General features: G+C 52.3%; 1 non-coding gene and 1 pseudogene across 1 annotated transcript; both read left to right on the top strand.

Annotated features, from left to right (window-relative positions):
• The first annotated feature begins 1,939 nt into the window (after positions 1 to 1,939).
• On the top strand, positions 1,940 to 2,128 carry LOC137419662 (U2 spliceosomal RNA). Its single transcript, XR_010982970.2, has one exon. It is a non-coding gene; the product is annotated as a U2 spliceosomal RNA (small nuclear RNA).
• A 5,526-nt stretch (positions 2,129 to 7,654) lies between these two features.
• On the top strand, positions 7,655 to 7,833 carry LOC144891900 (U2 spliceosomal RNA; annotated as a pseudogene).
• The last annotated feature ends 1,974 nt before the right edge of the window (positions 7,834 to 9,807 follow it).

Here is a 9,807-nt window from a genome sequence, read left to right as displayed (position 1 = left end):
TGAGGTTTTACTTGAGGGTGAGTGTCCAGCCTCTTGGGCCGAGTGCAATATTGTCTTGATACCCAAAAAAGGGGATCTGCACTGCTTGACTAATTGGAGGCCGATTTCACTATTAAATGGGGATTATAAGATTCTGGCGAAGGTTTTGCTGGGGAGGCTTCAGGTAGCTTTAGGAGATCGGTTGGGTGGGTTCCAGAGATGTGGAGTCAAAGGGCGAAGGACTACGGACGTGTTGCTTCTCCTTCGGGATTTGATTACGTCGGTGGAAATCAGGGGACGTTCAGCAGGGTTTTTAAGCTTGGACTTTGCGAAGGCGTATGACACTTTATCCAGGGAATATTTGTTCTCCATTCTAGCAGAATGGGGTTTTGGAGAGTCTGTGGTCAAGTTGATCAAAACACTGTATACCACTTCAGTTGGGCGAGTGAAGGTGAATGGGCGGTTATCGCGGCCGTTTGCGATTTCCCGGGGGGTTCGACAGGGATGTCCATTATCCCCCTTGTTGTTTGTTCTTGCGTTGGATCCCTTGCTATATAGGTTTTCTTTGCGCGTTAGCGGGGTATTGGTGCCAGGTTCGGGGGGTTCTAGGGTCCCATGTTTAGCTTATATGGACGATGTGGTAGTTTGTGTTGCTCAGAGTGGGGAACTGGAGGAGATTATGCGGGTGTGCGAGGACTTTGCAAGTTCCAGTGGACTGCATGTGAATTTTGATAAATCAAATTTGTTGGTGGTGGGAGGGGGGTCATGGGAGGAGGCCCTCTTGCAAAGATTTCGGGTCGTGGAGGGTTGCCTCCAAGTGCTGGGAGTGTGGCTGGGGACCGGCAGCAGTATAGCAAAGAATTGGGAAGAAAAACTAAGTTTGGTTAAAAATTTGTTGAGTGAATGGGGGCAGAGAACCCTCTCGTCAGTGGAGAGGGGCACTGTTGTTAAAGGGCAGATTTTTCCTTTGCTTCGGTTTTTAGCAGAGGTGTTCCCTCCAGCAGAAAGAATTGCTGCAAGGTTAAGGAGTTTGGTTTTTCAGTTTATGTGTAAGCCATGGTTTTATCGGCCTTCTCAGCACCGGCTAGGTGTCGGACAACTGGAAGGGGGAAGGGGCGGCCCAGACTTGGTAGCTAGTTTAAGAGCAGCCTTCGTGGCACTGCACATGACGATGGCGGGGAAGGCATCCGACCTCTTCTCTGCAGCCGTTGGGTATTATATTCTGCCTGAGTTGAACAGGGTTCGGGGGAAGCGTGTGGGTTTGGGTAGACCATATGATTGGAATCCCAAGTATCCCTATTCGGTATTGAAAGAATTTGTTCGGGAGGGTAGTTTTGGGGATGATTTTGAGTGGAGTTTTCGTAACTTGATGAAGGAGAAGAAAGTACAAGAGGTGTTACCGATAGGTGGTCTTCAAAGGGAAAGAACTTTGGCGGTGTGGCGGAATGTTTCGTCCCAGGCCCTTACTGGAGCTCAAAGTGACCTTGCCTGGTTATCTGTGTGCCAATTGTTGCCATGTAGGGCTGTGCAAGCAGTACGAGGTCATGTCTCCACCAATAAATGCCCATATATTGGATGTCAAGAATCGGAGTCAGTTCGGCATTTTTGGTGGGATTGTGTTTTTGCTTCCTTAGTTTGGAATGAGGTTTTGTGTAAGTTTTTGTGCAAGTTAAAGGTTAAGTTTACTTTAAGTTGGGAAATGATTTTGTACGGTCCGTTTGGCAATCAATGTAAACCGAAACAAATCGTGTTCTGGAGAATATTGAATTGTTTGAAAATGGCCTTGTGGAAGGCGAGGGTCTCAGCATGTTATGGGATGCATCATTTTTCTATGAATTATGTTCTTGCCTTGTTTAAGAGAGAGATGTTTCTTTATGTGGATTTACGGAATATGTTGTAATTGTTGTGGAGGATCTTCAATTGAGCAATTGTGACTTGCTTTGATGGTTGACACTTGTTTGCTGGTTTTCATTTTAATAAAAAATCGTCGTAGTATCTGTTCTTATCAGTTTAATAGCTGATATGTTCCGCAATGCGGGACTAGTCTATTAAATGGATTTTTGGTATCGGGAGTTGGATTAGGGGCTTGCTCCGTCCGCTCCACGTATCGACCCGGTATTGCAGTACCTCCGGGAACGGTGCACCCCCTTTGGGGGGACCCGGAAAACAAAGAAAAGATCATAAAGTGTTACGTGGTCCTCCCGGTGACTACCTGGTGTCGGTGACCCCCGGACCGTGAGAGGAACTCCGCCAGAAAGATCTATGATTTATACGCTTTCGTAACGCAATCAATATGAATTCCAGTCAATAAGAAACCCCACACCAAGGATCCGGAGTAATCAATAATATATTCCCCGAGCAATCAACAACCATCAACAATCCACAATCAATATTACGAAGATGGCCATCTTACATATGTGTCCCCCACTGTCCCCACTCACGACCACTTGGGTCACGGTCACTGTCCCTCACAATGTCTCTCTTCTCCGCACACGGGCGGTTGAACGAACCCCGGGCGGACGTGCTCCAAACGTGCACGTCTCGTACCGGGGACAGCTGCTGCAGCGCACACCTCCTTGCCAAGCAACGGGGCAAAACCAAGCGCGGCTTGCAACGCGCGCGAGGCCCAAGGTGCGACCCGTACGCGTCCTTGTAGACGGTGAAGCGAACTGTGCCGGACGCTTGGTTCCGTGCACGAACCCACGGCGACTTGACGTGTAAATGGGTAATCACACGTCCCGGTAACTCCTCTCGCCAGACGGGCTTGTAAACGCAGCATTCCCCACGCTGCTCAATATCGATACCGCTCTTCTCGGCGCTGGGCGAGGAAGAAGAAGAGAATCGCCGCTTCTCCAGGACCTCGTGTCTTTTCTTCTTCCGTTTCCGGTCTCCTTTTCCCCAGAAGGGCTCCTGACCCTTTAATCACAACAACCTTTAATCGGCTACACATTAGGGGGTCGCTTCTCGGCCTTTTGGCTAAGATTGATGTTAATAACTCTGTTCTTATCAGTTTAATAGGTTTTATAAGTGTGTTTATATGTGTCTTCACTGTTTTTATAGGTTTCGAGGACTCCCGACCTTACACGGTTTCTCCAATGGAGTGCGACGGATTGAGGCCCGATCGTGGAGGCGGAGGTGCAGCCGGCGGTGCGGGGGGGTTCCCCTGCGAGCATTGTGGTAAGCTTCTTTCCACGGCCGCGGGGTGGCGCCGGCACATCGCTCGGCTGCATCGGATGGTCGACGTCGAGGCTTTGGCCTTCGCCGGCCCCCAGACGCAGGTATTTGCTTATCCGCTTCCCGACAGATGGCCCTGCGCGTTGTGCCAGGAAACGTTTTATACATATCAGACCCTACAGAGACATCAGGAGCGGATCCATGTCGGGACCGTGTATGTTACAGCATTCAAGTGCTCGAGGTGCGACCTGGAGTACGACACGGCGCGGAAGGTGGCGAACCATTTCCAAACTCATCGGAGAGAGGATAAAAAGGTACGCCCTGCCGTTGCCGGTGTCGCGGGTTCCTTAGTCGATCGCCTATTAACCCGAAAGAGAATGGGGACCGCCGCCGTCGGACCGGAACGCGCGCGTCGGGACGTAGGTTCCGGCGTTGGGCGTTCTCGGGTTAGAACGGCGGCGGTCCCTCTCCCCGGCCCGGCCGCGGCGTCCGAGAGCTATGGCTCGGAAGACGACGCTGCCTGGCCGTGTGTCCGCGTTTCTCAAACGATTGGCGGTAACGGGAGGCGACCGGCCCTGGAATTTCGACCCGCGTGTGTGGGTCGTACCTCTGGAGGGCACGACTGGACCGGGCTTGTGCTCGAGTCCAGTCGGGTATCCGAGTCCCCAGTTGATGTCCCCCTGTCGGTCCGATTTAGAGCCGACTGTGCCGAGTCTCCGGTGCTTCCGGAGGGTGGGGGTCCTCCTCTAGTGGAGGCCCCCCAGCCTATAGAAAGTGTTGAATCGGAAGAGGGGGCATCCCGGCGGTGGGTACACTGGGTGTCAGCCATTCTCGAGGCCCCCGAGGGACGGAGTTTCGAGGAAGCCTGTGATGGCTTCTTGCGGGAGGCTGTGGCCGAGGTCCCCGGGGGGTTGTGTGATGGGGGAGGGGGAGAGGCGCGTGGTGGCGAGGCGAGGGATTTTGAATTGGCGAGCGGAGCTGCAAACGTAGCCCCACTCGCCCCTCTTGCCTTTAGGCCCGAACCTCCCCCGCCTCACCGAGCTAGAGTGGGTCCAGAGTGGGTCCACTCACCGGAGGTCCAGGACCGTGTGGAGGTCCCGGGGGGGTTGTGCGACGGGAGAGGGGGAGAGGCGCGTGGTGGCGAGGTGGGGGATTTTGAATTGGCGAGCGGAGCTGCAAATGTAGCCCCGCCCGCCCTTCCTGCCTTTAGGCCTGAACCTCCCCCGCCTCGCCGAGACGCGGCCCCGACCCCTCGACCGGCTCTCCCCCCGGGTGATGCAGCGGCCAGCTCCTCCTTCCCTGAAGTGTGGGTGGAGTGCCTCCGTAGGGCGGATGGGTGGGATGATTTTGAAAGCGCCTGCGACGAGTTCACCAGAGCTTTGGTCGACCGTTGTCGACCTTCGCGCGGCGGGCGTAACGCGGGCGCTCCCACACGTCCTGCTTGGCCCAGGTCTGACCAGCCCAATGGGGCTGGTATCGCCGGGCCGAGATATGACCCCCAGGAGGCTAGCCGCCTGCAGAAGCTGTACAGGCGGAGCCGAAAACGTGCGTTTCGGGTGGTCCTCGGGAAACCGGCAGACCACTATGCTGGCGGAAGGGCTAAGGCCGAGGCTTTCTTTTCCGAGGTGTTTTCCGCCAGGGTTGTTGACCCAGAGGCCATCTCTCTGGAATTTAATAAATATGTTCCCCATACTGATGAGGCTCGGGTAGAGGGGAGGGGGTTGACGGCGCCCCTCTGCCAGAAAGAAATTTCTGACAGGCTGGGGCGCATGAGTAAATCCGCCCCCGGCCTGGACCGTGTGGAGTACCAACACTTAAAGAGGATGGACGGAGCGTGTCGTGTGACAGGAGAGATATTTGATAGATGTCTACGCGCGCTCTGTATTCCCTCTTCCTGGAAAAGCGCCACTACGGTCCTGATCCATAAGAAAGGGGACACCAAGGACCCGGAGAACTTTAGACCAATAGCCCTACAGAGTTGCTTGTATAAGCTGCTCATGGCGATCCTGGCAGATCGGCTTCGTGATTGGGCCCTCCGGCATGGTATGCTGAGTGAGGCCCAGAAGTGCTCGCGTCCCAGCAAGGGCTGCTTTGAGCACTCCTTTTTGCTTAACACGGTCATGAAGGACACCAGGCGCAACCAAAAGAATGTGTTTGTTGCCTGGTTGGACCTTCGTAATGCATTCGGGAGTGTGCCTCATGGAGCAATATTTGCCGCGCTGGGTACGATGGGCGCTTCGGCAGAGCTGATCCAGCTGCTCCGGGATGTCTATACCGGCGCATCTACGAATATTAATACTGACGAGGGCCCGACGACCGCGGTCCCGATTCAGTCTGGGGTGAAACAAGGTTGCCCCATATCGCCGATCCTGTTCAATCTGACTATTGAGCTGATTGTGCGCGCTGTGCAGGTCTCAGCAGCAGCGGGAGGCCACGGAGTTAAAGTCCATGGCGAGCCTGTTAACATCTTGGCTTACGCCGATGACTTGGTCATTCTAAGCCGGACCAAGGAGGGCCTCGCGGCCCTCCTTGACGTGGCCTCCGCCATGGCTGACATGCTGAGTCTGCAGTTCAAGCAGGCAAAGTGCGCATCCCTGTCGCTGAGTTGTCGACAGGGAATATGGGTCGGCGATACAGAATTTTCGATTCAGGGCAGGCCCATGCCTGCATTGAGTAGCGAGGAACATTATCGTTATCTCGGAACCCCCATCGGTGTATATCGCGATGACGAGGACATCTGCTCGTTGATTTTTAATATGACGGCGGATGTCCTCAAAATTAAACAGTCATTGCTGGCACCTTGGCAGAAGTTGGATGCCATCCAAACATTTATTCAACCCTGTTTGTCATTCGCATTACGCGCGGGGGATGTCCCGAAGAAATACGTCCACAAGTTGGTTGCTGTGATTGTCGCTGCTGCCAAAGAAATCTGCCAACTACCTGTCCGCGCAACAAATAATTATATATTCGCGGGCCGAGATGTTGGCGGGTTGGGGTTGCAGCACCCCGGGTCTGAGGCAGATATCCAAACCATCGTTCAGACGGTGCGGATTCTGGCCTCAAAAGACCCTTCTTTGCGCAGCATTGCCTCTCAGCAACTCTTGTCGGTCGTTCGCCGAACGATCCACCATGATCCTGAGGAGTCAGACATAGACAAGTTCTTGTCTGGCTCTATGGAGGGGCCGTTGGCGAATTCTGGGAATAGCGGCCAAATTTCCACTCTCTGGTCAAGGGCGAGGGCTGCTGCGAGAAGATTGAAAATAACTATCCGCCGCGCCCTTTCAGGCGAGCCAATGGTCTCTCTGGCCCAATCCCAGGAGTGTGGCGCGGGTGAAATCTGCGCTTCACTGAGGAGCTGGACCAGAGAGAAGTTTGCCCAGCAGTTGCTCGCTATGCCAGACCAAGGGAAGGTGGCCGCTTGCTTGAAGGGAGACAGGTTCGCCAACGGCTCCTCATGGATTCGGGGGGGATCTTTCATGCGTTTTTGCGACTGGCGTTTTATTCACAGGGCGAGGCTCAACTGTCTGCCTCCGAATGCTGCCATACACCGGTGGAACCCCTCCTGCCCAATCAAGTGCCGGCGGTGTGATTATCCTCGAGAGACTCTGGCACACATCGTGGAGCACTGTCTCCCGAGCATGATGCCCATCCGTCGCCGGTACAATATGATCCAGAACCGCCTGCTCAAGGCCATTTGTCATGGGGAAGTCTTTGTTGACCAACACGTCCCTGGTGATCCCTCCCCACGTGAAAGACCTGATATCACTGTGGTGGAGGGAAACAAGATCACCATTGTGGATGTGGCTGTCCCCTTTGACAATGGCCCTGATGCCCTCACTGCCTGTGCAACGGCCAAACAAGAAAAATATTCAGCGTTGCGCCGAGCATTGGCAGCGGAGGGCAAGGACGTCCAGGTGTGCGGGTTTGTGGTTGGGGCGTTGGGGTCGTGGTTCGCAGGCAATGAGTCTGCCCTGAATCGTTTGGGGATTTCACGACCTTACCGCAGACTGATGAGAAGATTGTGTTGTATTGACGCAATTAAGGGATCGCGAGATATATACATTGAACATATGTCGGGCCACCGTCAGTATGCCGAGGGAGCCTGATTGTCTTGTCTTGTCTTGTATTTGTTGATGTTTGTTTTAATTGTGTCGTTTTTAATCACATGAGTCCTTTTTTTTTGTTTACTGTGTGGCCAAAATGTCGAGGAGCGAGTGTCTATAAATAGATTGGTCCTGCGATTTTTAAACCTGGCTTGGGGCCTTTTATTGGACCCTGGATGATGTTTCGGAAGTTTCCGGGGTTCCTTTCTCCTTTTATTTTATATTTGATTCCCCCATTTGTGGGGGAAATTTTTATTGATTATTTAAACATACATATTCTGGCTTTGTGCCCCTTATTGGACCCTGGATGATCTTCTGGAAATTTCCGGGGTCCCTTTCTCTTTTTTATTTGTTTACCCCTTTTGTGGGGGAAATTAAAAATTTTTTAAACGTTGTGTTTTGATTTTTTAATTTTTTAATAAATCTGTTCTTATCAGTTTAATAGCTGATATGTTCCGCAATGCGGGACTAGTCTATTAAATGGATTTTTGGTATCGGGAGTTGGATTAGGGGCTTGCTCCGTCCGCTCCACGTATCGACCCGGTATTGCAGTACCTCCGGGAACGGTGCACCCCCTTTGGGGGGACCTGGAAAACAAAGAAAAGATCATAAAGTGTTACGTGGTCCTCCCGGTGACTACCTGGTCTCGGTGACCCCCGGACCGTGAGAGGAACTCCGCCAGAAAGATCTATGATTTATACGCTTTCGTAACGCAATCAATATGAATTCCAGTCAATAAGAAACCCCACACCAAGGATCCGGAGTAATCAATAATATATTCCCCGAGCAATCAACAACCATCAACAATCCACAATCAATATTACGAAGATGGCCATCTTACATATGTGTCCCCCCCTGTCCCCACTCACGACCACTTGGGTCACGGTCACTGTCCCTCACAATGTCTCTCTTCTCCGCACATGGGCGGTTGAACGAACCCCGGGCGGACGTGCTCCAAACGTGCACGTCTCGTACCGGGGACAGCAGCTGCAGCGCACAACTCCTTGCCAAGCAACGGGGCAAAACCAAGCGTGGCTTGCAACGCGCGCGAGGCCCAAGGTGCGACCCGTACGCGTCCTTGTAGACGGTGAAGCGAACTGTGCCGGACGCTTGGTTCCGTGCACGAACCCACGGCGACTTGACGTGTAAATGGATAATCACACGTCCCGGTAACTCCTCTCGCCAGACGGGCTTGTAAACGCAGCATTCCCCACGCTGCTCAATATCGATACCGCTCTTCTCGGCGCTGGGCGAGGAAGAAGAAGAGAATCGCCGCTTCTCCAGGACCTCGTGTCTTTTCTTCTTCCGTTTCCGGTCTCCTTTTCCCCAGAAGGGCTCCTGACCCTTTAATCACAACAACCTTTAATCGGCTACACATTAATAAGCAAAGACCTGAATAGTAATTCACATAAATCCGTAACAAAAGGAAAAACTTCAAGATTTGCTTTTACAATTGGAGAGATATTTAAATTTGAAAACTCTGATGAGTGAATCGGGAAGTTGTGCAGTGGTTTGTGGGTTCGTCCTCTCTAATAAATCTTCCCACTCATGATTATTCTCCACAAGTTAATAAACAATTTATGCTAAATTAAAAAGGCAATGTGGGGATGACAAACTTCAGTCTAAAAAAGGTCCTAAACAAGACAGGGATGATGTTGGTTTAGAGATTCGACAACAGTGTTGCCGTCACAAAACAATCCCAACATCACTGCCGCATTTACACTTCATCAATCGTTGCTTCAAGCTTCCACAAACATTTCACTGGTGACCACAGTACTTGATTACTCTTGTAGTGTAGCCACATAATGAGATTGTACAAATTAGCAATCCGAGTATAATGTTATAATATCAGTACATGATCATCAACTTCTTACAAACTGCATGAACTTCTCTAATTTCAGCATTATATAATTATCTCCATTTGTGATTGGTTACTCTATGTTGATAAAAAAGAAAAGTAGGAAAGAAAACTGAAACTGCAGGAAGTCCCTGAAATTATATTGGAGCTTCTTATACTTTTGCAGAAATTATATATAGGAGCTTGTAGCGGCTACCGCTGGGTTTTCACAATCGCCTTGCACCTATCAAGGACGCGGAGCGATCACCATGCCGGGCTCGTCCAGGACGCCCGGGCAGGCTCGCCCTCAACTTGCCAGGCCGCAGCCAGGACGCTGGGCCACGCCCCCTCTCGCCTTTCCTGGGCAAACGCTCCGGGATAATATGTATATATATTGCTGCCCGATAAACGGGCTTTTGAGAGTGCCTGAGTGTTTGGTTTGATTAAAGCAACTCGGATGAATTCCAGCTTTTTGTCGCGTCCATTCTTCCGATCGACGTGGGAGCCCCAGCTCCTTCATTGGTGACCTACCGACATGGACACGGCAGTCGCCCTTAAACTGCCTACCTTCTGGGAGGCTCACGCGGCGGTTTGGTTCGCACAGGCGGATTCCCTGTTCGCCCTGCGAGGCATCACGGCCGACGACACCCGCTTCCACCATGTGGTAGCAGCGCTCGGTTCGGCCACCGCGGCCCGCGCCCTGAGCCTCCTCGA

The sequence above is a fragment of the Myxine glutinosa genome, chromosome 4, assembly GCF_964187855.1.
Source record: "Myxine glutinosa chromosome 4, kmMyxGlut1.1, whole genome shotgun sequence".
Lineage (NCBI taxonomy): Eukaryota > Metazoa > Chordata > Myxini > Myxiniformes > Myxinidae > Myxine > Myxine glutinosa.
The sequence above is the reverse complement of the archived record's forward strand: the minus strand, read 5'-3'. Positions and strand labels throughout refer to the sequence as shown.